General features: G+C 38.6%; 2 pseudogenes; both read left to right on the forward strand.

The window, feature by feature from the left end:
- The first annotated feature begins 370 nt into the window (after positions 1-370).
- LOC139029603 (ubiquitin carboxyl-terminal hydrolase 10-like) lies at positions 371-2,195 on the forward strand (annotated as a pseudogene).
- Positions 2,196-2,971: 776 nt separating this feature from the next.
- LOC110129124 (ubiquitin carboxyl-terminal hydrolase 10-like) lies at positions 2,972-5,106 on the forward strand (annotated as a pseudogene).
- Positions 5,107-14,818: the final 9,712 nt, after the last annotated feature.

Raw genomic sequence — 14,818 nt, forward strand, 5'->3', positions numbered from 1 at the left:
ACAAAAAATAAGAGCAGATAGTAAACTGTCCAGTTTCCATGACTCCTGGTTAAAAATCTTCATTATAGATTTATTATTTTTACTTCATTATACAATACAGATTCCTTTCATTATTGAGGATCATAATATTAAGCTCTTTCAAATGGAAAAGAGCTATTTCCTTGGGAGAGTGTGTCTACTGCTGTTGCTTTTATTGTTGTTGTTTTCAGTCTCAAGGACAGAATTATATTTTTGTCATTTGAACAAGTATTTAATATGGAGGCAGCATTGGCAAAAGGGAACTAAATATTAGCTTATAGATACTTGGTGCTTATTTCAAAATGAAGGGTGGAATAAAATGAACCTTGGTTCTTTTGTGTCTATAAAACTTTTGAAATCTACTCTCTTATTGTTGTGAGCACCCTTAGTTTCTACTTGTCTTGCTTTAGTGTTTTTCCATCCTCTTCCTCATTTTCATTTATTTCTTAACCACTTATTACATGTATGTTTTTTTGTTCTATAACAGTTTTGGTAATGATACCTAAGGGATCTTATTGAGAATATATATACATTAAAATCTAATGTAAAGAGGAAACAGTGTGAAGAGTTGGTTGAGCACCAAGGCTTATTAAAATGGGCTGCCATGGCCCTCTACAACCTGTAGTATATTTGGGGAATTTTAGCCCTGATGAATTCGGTCAGTTCTTTGTGATTCAATGCTCTTCAGTTGAGTTTCTTCCATACAGTGGAACAGTTCTGTGTGCACAAGTTCTTGATAGAGAAGTTATCAGAGAATTAAATTTGGTGTTAATGAAGTAATTGAACCCAGTGACATTTTTCTAAGAATGCCCAACTACAGCATTTCAAGCACATTGAATCCATAGGCCCCTGAATTTGTCCTTAGTTGCACAGCTTCCAAAAAGATTTCTGATGGCATAGATGAGGTAGTGAATCATAGCTTTACTAGCTACCAGTACTGAGGCTCTGCCCTTCCTCCATATGGCAGCTCTAATGTGGAGGTGGATGTTTTAGACAACAATGGCACCTCAGGTGGTAGAAAAAATGAAGCATAAAAAGGAAGGAAAATGTGCACCTGGATATTAGAGTTACTCAAATGATGATGGAGAAGGTAGTACTTCCACAGAAGCCCTGGTCAATGGCCATGCCAATCCAGGAGTCCGGAACAGTGTATGTGTAGAGGATGTGGAGTTCATGGATGATGTCCCCTGTTGGGGACACCTAAGACTTATGGCAGCCCTGAGAACGCAATGGACCTCATCAGTGACACTGTGCCTGGTGGTTCTTTCCCCAGAGCCTTTGACAATGGGGCCAGAACTGCAGGGCAGCCTGAGAGCTGCCATGGGGTTGACTTTGAACAACCTTGCCTCACTGCAGAGGCTGGCAGGTATACCCTGTCGAAGACAGCTGTGTCTCAGTCTTATGTTAGGACTGATATTGCTAAGAACCCTGGAGTTTCCAACAGACAAATACTTGAATCTTTGAGTGAGGGCACAGCTGCCAACAGGGTGGAGTTGCATACTGTGAAATGCTTAGACATGGAAAGCCAAGAGCACCTCGCCTCCTGTGGGAGGCCCAGGCTGTGGCAGGCACCGCCCCTATTAGTCAGCTCATGAAGTCGTGTGTGAGCCAGTCTTTTTCATGATTGTAAGCCCTCTTCTTCTTCCTCCTTCTTCCCCTCCCCTCCCCCTGCTCCCACCTCCTCCTATTGCTCCTCTTCCCCTGTGGTTTCTGTGGAAACTAAGTGTTCCCTTCCTGCTATGTCTCGCCTGGTCTCTGAAAAGCAGGCCAAAGTCAAGGAAGGGCTGGCTCCAGTTTTGGAGGATCCAGTAGCCATAAAAATTGTAGAGTAATTGGAAAACATAACCCTGGTTCATAAACTAGCGTCATTGCAAGTTCGTGGGCTGATTAATAAAGGAAACTGGTGCTACATTAACACTACACTGCAGTCATTGGTTGCTTGCCTTCCAATGTATCACCTCCATTGTTTCACCTGAAGTTCATTCTCCTTTATTCAAAAGTGCAAAGGCCTTGTAAGTTCACACTTATGATAGATAACTTTGTTTAGCTAATGTGAGTTTACTCTTATGGCAGTACCTCTAAAACCTATACAAGCTTTTTGGGATAAAATCATGAGGGATATGTGCCCCCTGGGAGAAATATCAACAACCTCAGATATGCAGATGATACCACTCTAATGGCAGAAAGTGAAGAGAAACTAAAGAGATTCTTGATGAAGGTGAAAGTGGAGAGTAAAAAAACCTGGCTTAAAACTCAACATTAAAAAAAGCCCCTAAGATTATGGCATACAGTCCCATCAGTTCATGGCAAATAGAAGGGGGAAAAGTGAATGCAGTGACAGATTTTATTTTCTTGGGCTCCAAAATCACTGCAGACAGTGACTGCATCCATGAAATTAAGAGACACTTGCTGCATGGAAACCTGTGCAAAAACTATGGCAAACCTAGACAGCATATTAAAAAGCAGAAATATCACTTTGCCAACAAAGGTCTGTATAGTGAAACTATGGTTTTTCCAGTAGTCATGTATGGATGTGAGAGTTGGACCATAAAGAAGGCTGAGTGCAGAAAAAAATGATTCTTTTGAATTGTGGGGTTGGAGAAGACTGTTGACAGTTCCTTGGACTGCAAGGAGATCAAACCAGTCAATCTTAAAGAAAGTCCTTCCAAGGACTGACACTGGAGCTGAAGCTCCAATACTTTGGGTGGCTGATGGGAAGAGCTGATTCATTGGAAAACACCCTGATGCCGGGGCAAATTGAAGGTAAATGGAGAAGAGGATGGCAGAGAATGAGATCATTAGAGAGCATCACTAACCCAATGGACATGAATTTGAGAAAACTCCAGGAGATAGTGGAGGATGGGAAGCCTAGCATGCTGCAGTCCACGGGGCTGGAAATGACTTAGCAACTGAACAATAGCACAAAATCCCTTCTGTAGCTGCTGTTGAACCCATGTGTATTTATAGACTTCAAACAGTTATCAAGTCAAACTTGTCTGAAAAGGGTCCACAAAAAATACTGCGAAGTCAGTTCAGTTCAGTTGCTCAGTCATATCTGACTCTTTGCGACCCCATGAGCTGCAGCACACTAGGCCTCCCTATCCAACACCAACTCCCAGAGCCCACCCAAACTCATGTCCATTGAGTCGGTGATGCCATCCAACCATCTCATACTCTGTCGTCCCCTTCTCCTCCTGCCCTCAATCCCTGCCAGCATCAGGGTCTTTTCAAATGAGTCAGCTCTTTTCATCAGGTGGCAAAAGTATTGGAGTTTCAGCTTCAACATCAGACCTTCCAATGAACACTCAGGGCTGATCTCCTTTAGAATTGACTGGCTGGGACATGGAAGCATCCTAGATGCCCAGCAGATGAATGCATAAGGAAGCTATGGTACATATACACAATGGAATATTACTCAGCCATTAAAAAGAATTCATTTGAATCAGTTCAATTGAATCAATCAATGAGATGGATGAAACTGGAGCCCATTATACAGAGTGAAGTAAGCCAGAAAGTTAAAGACCAATACAATATACTAATGCATATATATGGAATTTAAAAAGATGGTAACAATAACCCTATATGCAAAACAGAAAAAGAGACACAGAGGTACAGAACGGACTTTTGGACTCTGTGGGAGAAGGCGAGGGTGGGATGTTCTGAGAGAACAGCATTGAAACAAGTATACTATCAAGGGTGAAACATATCACCAGCCCAGGTTGGATGCATGAGACAAGTGCTCAAGGCTGGTGTACTGGGAAGACCCAGAGGGATCGGAAGGGGAGGGAGGCGGGAAGGGGGATTGCGATGGGGAACACATGTAAATCCATGGCTGATTCATGTCAATTTATGGCAAAAACCACTACAATATTGTAAAGTAATTAGCCTCCAACTAATAAAAATTAAAAAAAGAATGGACTGGCTGGATCTCCTTGCAGTCCAGGGGACTGCAAGAAGCTTCTTCAACACCACAGTTCAAAAGCATCAATTCTTCAGCGCTCAGCTTTCTTTATAGTCCAACTCTCACATCCATACATGACTACTGGAAAAACCATAGCCTTGACTAGACAGACCTTTGTCGGCAAAGTAATGTCTCTGCTTTTTAATATGCTGTCTAGGTTGGTCATAAGTTTCCTTCCAAAGAGTAAGCGTCTTTTAACTTCATGGCTGCAGTCACCATCTGCAGTGATTTTGGAGCCCAAAAAAATAAAGTCTCTCACTGTTTCCACTGTTTCCCCATCTATTTGCCATGAAGTGATACATAGGCTTTATCCTAAATGGACTTCACAAGATATGCTGAACTCAAAGAAACTTCTGTCACCAAATAATGTAAAAACTTACTACTTCTAATGGGCCCAAAAGCCATGCAGTGAATGAAGACAAGCAGGATGAACCAGGTGAAGGAAATAAGCATGAATGTGAGCAAGTGGGCCCCTGAAGTAAGACTTAGGTCATTTGCCAGGTGGATTTTGTTTACACTCCAATCACTGGCATTTTTGGTGTACACATCAGATCTGTGGTTTCCCAGCAAAATTCAAGAGTCCACCACCCTGCAGCCTTTCTTCATGTTGTAGCTAGTGTATTCAGTTCCACATGATACACACCATCCAGGAAATTCTGGTGGCAAGATTGTATGTCTAGGATTACGCATCATCAAAACCAAACAAGAGGTTGAGATCAGTCAAAGAGTTACTCTGGAAAAACTCCCTCCTGTTCTCCTGTTGCACCTGAAACAGTTTGTTTACAAAAAGACTGGTGAATGAATGTCAAAAGCTTATCAAAAATATTGAATATCCTGTGGGCTTGAAAGTTAATAATGAACTGCTTTATTCAGGGGTTAAAAATAAAAAAAAAATATTAAATGCCACAGAATGTAGAAGTTATTTGCAGTTGTCTACCACCATGAGTGCAGCACCACAGGTGACCACTATACCATGGATATCTCAGATAGGTCTGAATGTCTGGCTGTGCATCAAGGGCCATTAGTTCGAGGTGATTAACCAGTACAAGGTGGTGAAAGCCACTGCTGAGTACACTGCCCTCGTTCTGTATTACCACTCTGTGGACCTGCTGCAGCCATCACTATGAGCACTCGATGCTGCTTGTAGAGAACCAAGTTTCACCAAGTACTCTCCTCTCTTCAGTGGCTCTTTAGAGAGAAACATTTTGTTGCAAAAATGGGCTAAAATGAAAGGAGACGCCTTGGGGTTTGTGCACAACAGTTTATTTTGATTTCTAATTTCCAAATAAAAATCATTTGGTTAAAAATGACTGTGGCTCTACTTAAGAAAATACACACAATACACACAATACACACAATAAAACATTTCTGAAATAAAGATGATTCCTGAAATAATACTGATTCCCAGTGTAATTGCATAGTAGAATAAATCCTGCACCAACAACACACACCAGTAAATTTGTGAAAGTGAATTTTATTTTTCTTAAAAACTGATTTTTCTACTTCATCACGTTTCCTCCCCCACCCTTTAGTTTTTAATAAATGATTAAAATGAGCCACCTATCAGAAGAGAAATAATTCTTACTTCAGAAGATAAATAAATATAAAAAATAATTTACTGGTTCTTAACAGGAAAAGGAGCATTTAATAATTGTATGAAGATAAGCTTCTTGAAAGTGAAGTGAAAATGAAAGTCACTCAGTCGTGTTCGACTTTTGCGACCCCATGGACTACACAGTCCTTGGAGTTCTCCAGGCCAGAATACTGGAGTGGGTAGCTATTCCCTTCTCCAGGGGATCTTCCTGACCCAGGGACTGAACCCAGGTTTCCCACATTTCAGGCGGATACTTTATCAGCTGAGCCACTAGGGAAGTCCAAGAATACTGGAGTGGAAACTGATTATATACATATTGCAGATCAAATATTTGAAATTAAGATGTTAATCACATAGATGGTTGATTGTAAATTCATTGCCATGAAAGAACTTCAAATTCCATTCATGTTTATGTGTATACATAGTGAAAAATGGGCAAAATAATGAAGATTGAAATGTTCCTGCCTCTACTGTTTAATTTTGCTATCTGCTTCTCTATAATGCTGCATCTTTAATTGTACACAGTGCTACCTAGGAGTATAAAGTTGTTATCCATAAATAAAAAAAAAAACAAATTGATTTTTAAAAAAGTTTATCCTCATTTTAAAATAACTTTTCTTTTCTTTTTTAAAATTGTCATCAGAAGACGAATGGATAAGGAAGTTGTTGTACATATACACAATGGAATATTCAGTTCAGTTCAGTTTAGTTGCTCAGTCGTATCCGACTCCTTGCGACCCCATGAATCACAGCATGTCAGGCCTCCCTGTCCATCATCGCATCCTCTGTCATCCCCTTCTCCTCCTGCTCTCAATCCCTCCCAGCATCAGGGCCATTTCCAATGAGTCAGCTCTTTGCATGAGGTGGCAAAAGTATTGGAATTTCAGCTTCAACATCAGTCCTTCCAGTGAACACCCAGGGCTGATCTTTAGGATTGACTGGATGGAACTCCTTGCAGTCCAAGTGACTGCCAAGAGTCTTCTCCAACACCACAGTTCAAAAGCATCAATTCTTCGGTGCTCACCTTTCTTCACAGTCCAACTCTCACATCCATATATGACCACTGGAAAAACCATAGCCTTGACTAGATGGACCTTTGTTGGCAAAGTAATGTCTCTGCTTTTTAATATGCTATCTAGGTTGGTCATAACTTTCCTTCCAAAGAGTAAGCCCCTTTTAATTTCATGGCTGCAGTCACCATCTGCAGTGATATTGGAGCCCAAGAAAATAAAGTCTGACACTGTTTCCCCATCTATTTCCCCATGAAGTGATGGGACCAGAATGCATGATCTTAGTTTTCTGAATGTTGAGCTTTAAGCCAACTTTTTCACTCTCCTCTTTCACTTTCATCAAGTGGCTTTTTAGTTCCTCTTCACTTTCTGCCATAAGGGTGGTGTCAGTTGCATATCTGAGGTTATTGATATTTCTCCCGGCAATCTTGATTCCAGCTTGTGCTTCTTCCAGCCCAGCGTTTCTCATGATGTACTCTGCATATAATTTAAATAAGCAGGTTGACAATATACAGCCTTGAGATACTCCTTTTCTTATTTGGAACTGGTCTGTTTTTCCATGTCCAGTTCTAACTGTTGCTTCCTGACCTGCATACAGGTTTCTCAAGAGGCAGGTCAGGTGGTCTGGTATTCCCATCTCTTTCAGAATTTTCAACAATTTATTGTGATCCACACAGTCAAAGGTTTTGGCGTAGTCAATAAAGCAGAAATAGATGTTTTTCTGGAACTCTCTTGCTTTTTAAATGATCCAGCGAATGTTGCCAATATGATCTCTGGTTCCTCTACCTTTTCTAAAGCCAGCTTGAACATCTGGAATTTCACAGTTCAGGTATTGCTGAAGCCTTGCATGGAGAATTTTGAGCATTACTTTACTAGCATGTGAGATGAGTGCAATTGTGTGGTAGTTTGAGCAGTCTTTGTGATTGCCTTTCTTGGGGATTGGAATGAAAACTGACCTTTTCCAGTCCTGTGGCCACTGCTGAGTTTTCTAAATTTTCTGGCATATTGAGTGCAGCACTTTCACAGCATCATCTTTCAGGATTTGAAATATCTCAAATATCTGGAATTCCATCACCTCCACTAGTTTTGTTCATAGTGATGCTTTCTAAGGCCCACTTGACTTCACATTCCAGGATGTCTGGCTCTAGGTGAGTGATCACACCATTATGATTATCCGGGTTGTGAAGATTTTTTTTTTTTTTTTGTACAGTTCTTCTGTGTATTCTTGCTACCTTTTCTTAATATCTTCTGCTTCTGTTATATCATTTCTGTCCTTTATCGAGCCCATCTTTGCATGAAATTTTCCCTTGGTATCTCTAATTTTCTTGAAGTGATCTCTAGTCTTTCCCATTCTGTTGTTTTCCTCTATTTCTTTGCACTGATCGCTGAGGAAGGCTTTCTTATCTTTCCTTTCTCTTCTTTGGAACTCTGCATTCAAATGAGAATATCATTCCTTTTCTCCTTTGCTTTTTACTTCTCTTCTTTACACAGCTATTTATAAGGCCTCTTCAGAAAGCCATTTTGCTTTTTTGCATCTCTTTTCCATTGGGATGGTCTTGATCCCTGTCTCCAGTACAATGTCACAAACCTCTGCCCATAGTTCATCAGGCACTCTGTCTATCAGATCTAGTCCCTTAAATCTATTTCTCACATCCACTCTATAATGATAAGGGATTTGATTTAGGTCATACCTGAATGGTCTAGTGGTTTTCCCTACTTTTTTCAATTTTAGTCTGAATTTGGCAAAAAGAAGTTAATAATCTGAGCCACATTCAGCTCCTGGTCTTGTTTTTGCTCACTGTATAGATCTTCTCCATTTTTGGATGAAAAGAATATGATCAATCTGATTTCTGTGTTGACCATCTGGTGATGTCCATGTGTAGAGTCTTCTCTTGATCTGTTCAAAGAGGATGTTCGTTACAACCAGTGCATTCTTTTGGCAAAAGTCTATTAGCCTTTGCCTTGCTTCATTCCATACTCCAAGGCCAAAGGTGCCTGTTACTCCAGGTGTTTCTTGATTTCCTACTTTTGCATTCCAGTCACCTATAATGAAATGGACATCTGTTTTGGGTGTTAGTTCTAAAACATCTTGTAAGTCTCCAGAGAACCATTCAACTTCAGCATCTTCAGCCTTACTGGTTGGGGCATAGGCTTGGATTACCGTGATATTGAATGGTTTGCCTTGAAAATGAACAGAGATCATTCTGTCGTTTTTGAGATTGCATCCAAGTACTGAATTTCAGACTCTTTTGTTTACCATGATGGCTACTCCATTTCCTCTAAGGGATTCCTGCCCAGAGTAGTAGATATAATGTTCATCTGAGTTAAGTTCACCCATTCCAGTCCATTTTAGTTCGCTGATTCCTAGAATGTCGACATTCACTCTTGCCATCTCCTGTTTGACCACTTCCAATTTGCCTTGATTCATGGACCTAACATTCCAGATTCCTATGCAATATTGCTCTTACAGCATCAGACCTTGCTTTTATCACCAGTCACATCCACAACTGAGTAGTGTTATTGCTTTGACTCCATCCCTTCATTCTTTTATTTCTCCACTGATCTCCAGTAGCATATTGGGCACCTACTGACCTGGGGAGCTCCTCTTTCAATATCCTATCATTTTGCCTTTTCATACTATTCATGGGGTTCTCAAAGCAGGAATACTGAAGTCGTTTGCCATTCCCTTCTCCAGTGGACCACATTCTGTCAGACCTCTCCACCATGACCCGTCCATCTTGGGTGGCCCCACATGGCATGGCTTAGTTTCATTGAGTTAGACAAGGCTGTGGTCCATGTGAAAACATTGGCTAGTTTTCTGTGATTATGGTTTCAGTGTGTCTGCCCTCTGATGCCCTCTCCCAATACCTACCGTCTTACTTAGGTTTCTCTTACCTTGGACGTGGGGTATCTCTTCACGGCTGCTCCAGCAAAGCGCAGCCACTGCTCCTTACCTTGGGCGTGTGGTATCTCCTCACGGCCGCCCCTCCCGACCTTGAATGTGAAATCGCTCCTTTAAGCGCTCCTGTGCCTGCACATACTCAGCTATAAAAAAGAACACTTTTGAGTCAGTTCTAATGAGGTGGATGAAACTGGAACCTATTATACAGAGTGAAGTAAGCCAAAAAGAAAAATACCAATGCATTATATTAATGCATATACATGGAATTTAGAAAGATGGTAATGACAACCCTCTATGCAAGATAACAAAAGAGACACAGATGTAAAGAACAAACTTTTGGAGTATGTGGGAGAAGGCGAGGGTGGGACGATATGAGAGAATTGCATTGAAACATGTATATTACCATATGTAAAATAGATGACCAATGCAAATCTGATGCATGAAGCAGGGCACCCAAAGCTGCTGCTCTGGGACAATCCAGAGGAATGTGAAGGGGAGGGAAGAAGAAGGGGATTTCAGGATGGAGGGGACACATGTACACTCATGGCTGATTCATGTTGATGTATGTCAAAAACCACCACAATATTGTAAAGTAATTAGCCTCCAACTAAAATAAGTTTTTTTAAAAAAAGGTTGTCATCTTCTTAGTTTGGAATTGTAGCTCTCTGCATCTGAAAGAAGAAGAAAGTAAGTTACTGCCTTGAATCACATTTGTAAAATGATAATTACAGATTGATAGATAAAAATGTACCTTAATGAGAATGAAAATTTGGTATTTTCAATGCAGTTTTAAAAGCCATATCAATGGATATAAATGCACCCAAAGATACTTTTTGAAATTTGAGGAACATATTAGCTATTACAGAAAAGTTCTTGGCTTTCTTTTGAGAGAAATATTGGTTTAAGAAATATGGCAATAACTAGTATGTAATGAAATATATTAAGTCATATGAGCTGTTTATATATTCTGGATATAAAATCTTACTGGATATCATCATTTACACATATTTCCTCCTATCCCATAGGTTGTCTTTTCATTTTGTTGACAATTCCCTTTGCTGTGTAAAAGTTTTTAATTTTAACTAGTTCTGTTTTTAAATTTTTGCTTTCATTTCTTATGCTTTAGGAGAGCGATTCAGAAAAGTATATTGTTATGATCTATATTAAATAGTGTTCTGTATGTGTTCTCTTCTAGAAGCTTTATGATTTCAGATTTTATATTTAGGTCTTTAATACATTTTGAGTTTATTTTTGTATGTGAGTAAGTGTCCTAATTTCATTATTTTATATATAGCTGTCCAGTTTTTCCAGCACCACTTGTTGAAGAGGCTGTCCTTTCTCCATTGTATATCCTTGCCTCCATTGTCATATATAAATTGAGCATAAGTGCATCATTATCTTGGGGCTCCCTATTCTGTTCAATTGATCTATGTGTCTAGTTTTGTGCCAGTGTCATACTATTTTGATTACAGTAGCTGTGTAGTATAGTCTGAAGTTAGGGAGGATGATACCTCCAGCTTTGTTATTTTTTCTCAAGATTACTTTGGAAATTCAAAGTCTTTTGTGGTTCCATATGAAATTTAGGACTATTCATTCTAGTTTTGTGAAAAATATTATGGAGTAGTTTGATAGGAACTGCATTAAGTCAATAGATTGCCTTGGGTAGTTGGGTTATTTTAAAAATATTAATTCTTCCAATTCTTCCTGTGCTATTGCATAGGATATCTTTCTTTTTCTTTGCATAATTCTTTCCTCATTATTTCATAGTTTTCAGAGTATAGACCTTTTACCTTCTTGGTTAGGTTTGCTGGTAGGTATTTTATTGCTTTTGATGTGATTTCAAATTTGATATTTTAAAATTCTCTCTTCCTGGTAGTTCATTGTTAGTGTATAGAAAAGCAACAAATTTTTATATATTATTCTTATATCCCTCAACTTTTCTGAATTTATTTATTTGTCCTGCTGGTTTTACAGTGGAGACTTCAGCGTGTTCTGTGTATAGTATTGAGTTGGCCAAAAGCTTTCTTTGTTTTTTGTTTTTTCCATAAGATGTCTCTAGTACCACTTAGGTGTCTTTAACTTCATTTGAAACAATTTTATTAGATTGTATAGTGACAGATGTCAGATCAGTGTGCATTTAAAAAAGACATAGAAATTGGTAAACTTTTGTATGGTCATTTTAATATTGAAGATGGAAGTAAAAAAGCAATATTTTTGTTATATTATGCTTTATTATTTAAAAAAATGTGAAAATGCAACTGAAATAGGAAAAGAAAATGTTCAGTTCAGTGCATGGAAAAGCTGCTGTGACTGAACAAGTCAAAAGTGGTTTGTGAAATTTTGTGCTGGAGGTTTCTCTCTGGATGATGCTCCATGTTCAGGCAGACCAGTTGAAGATGATAACAATAAAATCAAGACTTTGAGACCAATCAATGTTATGTTACACAGGAGATAGCTGACATACTCAAAACCTCCAAATCAAATTTTAAAAAGCATTTACCACAAGTTAGTTATGTTTATCACTTTGATGTTTGGGTTCCATATAAGCAAAATGAAACAAATCTTCTTAACCATGTTCAATGTTATGTTACACAGGAGATAGCTGACATACTCAAAACCTCCAAATCAAATTTTAAAAAGCATTTACCACAAGTTAGTTATGTTTATCACTTTGATGTTTGGGTTCCATATAAGCAAAATGAAACAAATCTTCTTAACCATGTTTTCATATGTGACTCTCTTCTGAAACATAATGAAAATGTTCCAGTTTTAAAACAAATTGTTATAAGAAATGAAAACTGGATACTGTACAATAATGCAGAATGGAAGAGATCATGGGGCAAGTGAAATGAACCATCGCCAACCACACCAAAGGCCAATTTTCATCCAATGAAGGTGATGTTGTATATATGATGGAATTGGAGGGGAGTTCTCTATTATGAACTCTGTGTAAAAAACAAATGATTAATTCCAACAAGTACTGCTGCAATTAGACCAACTAAAAGCAGTACTCAAGAAAAAGCATCAGGAGCTACTCAACAGAAAATGCATAATCTATCAGGATAACACAAGATACCCTGTTTGTTTGATGGTCAGGGGAAAACTTTTACAGCTTGGCTGGGAATTTCTGATTCAACAGAACTTGTATTCACCAGATATTGCACCTTCAGATTTCCATTCATTTTTTTTTCTTTACAAAATTCTCTTAATGGAAAAAATTTCAATTCCCTGGAAAATCGTAAAGGCACTTGGAACAGTTCTTTGCTCAAAAATATCAAAAAATTGGGAAGATGGAATTATTAAGTTGGCTGACATATGGAAGAAGATAGTAGAACAAAATGGTGGCTACAATGCTCAATGAAGCTCTTGGTGAAAGTGAAAAATATGTTTTTTCAATCTTTAGAAAGAAGAATGGAACTGGAGGAATCAACCTGCCTGATTTCAGGCTATACTACAAATCTACATTCATCAAGACAGTATGGCACTGGCACAAGGACAGAAATATTGATCAGTGGAACAAAATAGAAAGCCCAGAGATAAATCCACACAGCTATGGACATCTTATCTTTGACAAAGGAGGGAAGAATATACAATGGAAAAAAAAAGAATCTCTTTAACAAGTGGTGCTGGGAAAACTGCTCAACCACTTGTAAAAGAATGAAACTAGAACACTTTCTAACATCATACACAAAAATAAACTCAAAATAGATTAAAGATCTAAATGTAAGACCAGAAGTTGTTAAGCTCCTAGAGGAAAACATAGGCAAAACACTCTCCAACATAAACCACAGTAGGATCCTCTATGACCCACCTCCCAGAATACTGGAAATAAAAGCAAAAATAAACACATGGGACCTAATTAAACTTAAAAGTTCTTGCACACTGAAGGAAACTATAGCAAGGTGAAAAGACAACCTTCAGAATAGGATAAAATAATAGCAAATGAAGCAACTGACAAATAATTAAGCTCAGAAACATACAAGCAGCCCTTGCAGCTCAATTCTGGAAAAATAAATGAGCCAGTCAAGAAATGGGCCAAAGGACTAAACAGACATTTCTCCAAAGAAGACATACAGATGGCTAACAAACACATGAAAAGATACTCAACATGGGGTCACAAAGAGTCAGGCATGACTGAGTGACTAATACTTACTTATCCATTATCAGAGAACTGCAAATCAAAGCCACAGTGAGGTTCCATCTCACGCCAGTTGAAATGGCTGCTATCAAAAAGTCTAAATATTGGAGAGGGTGCGGAGAAAAGGGAACCATCTTACACTTTTGGTGGGAATGCAAACTAGTACAGCCACTATGGAGAACAGTGTGGAGATTCCTTAAAAAACTGGAAATAGAACTGCCATATGACTCAACAATCCCGCTGTTGGGGATACACACCAAGGAAACCAGAATTAAAAGAGAGGTGTGTACCTCAATGTTCATTGCAGCACTGGTTACAATAGACAGGACATGGAAGCAACCTAGATGTCCATTGGCAGATGAATGGATAAGAAATTTGTGCTACATATACACAATGGAATATTACTCAGCCATTAAAAATAATGCATTTTAATCAGTTCTAATGAGGTGGATGAAACTGTAGCCTATTATACAGAGTGAAGTAAGTCAGAAGGATAAACATCAGTACAGTATACTAATGCATACATATGGAATTTAGAATGATGGTAATGATGACCCTATATGTGAGATAGCAAAAGAGACACAGATGTAAAGAACAGTCTTTTAGACTTTGTAGGAGAAGGCGAGGGTGGGGGATTTGAGAGGGTAGAGTTGAAATGTGTATATTATCATATGTGAAATAGATCACCAGTCCAGGTTCGATGCATGAGACAGGGTACTCAGGGCTGATGTACTGGGATGACCCTGGGGGATGGGATGGAGAGGGAGGTGGAGGGGGGTTTTGGATCGGGAACACATGTGCGCCCATGGCTGATTTATGTCAATGTATGGCAAAAACCACTACAATATTGTAAAGTAATTAGCCTCCAATTAAAATAAATAAATTAAAAAAAGAAAAATATAAAGCTTTTATTTAAAAGCTGAAGGAATTTTTTTGCCAACCCAATTTAATATCATCTTCAAAGTGTAACAATTTCACTTCTTTACATACAGTTTAGATGGCTTTTATATCCTTTTCTTATCTAATTTCTGTGGCTAAGATTTCCAATACTATGTTAAATAGAAGTGATGAGAATACCACTTATCACCTTGTTTTGCTCCTGAATTCAAATGAACTGATTTCAGCTTTTCACCATTGATATTGATATTGGCTGTGATTTTTTCATAAATTACTCTTTTTTTTAAATTTTTTTCCA

The sequence above is a fragment of the Odocoileus virginianus genome, chromosome X (assembly GCF_023699985.2).
Source record: "Odocoileus virginianus isolate 20LAN1187 ecotype Illinois chromosome X, Ovbor_1.2, whole genome shotgun sequence".
NCBI classification, from domain to species: domain Eukaryota; kingdom Metazoa; phylum Chordata; class Mammalia; order Artiodactyla; family Cervidae; genus Odocoileus; species Odocoileus virginianus.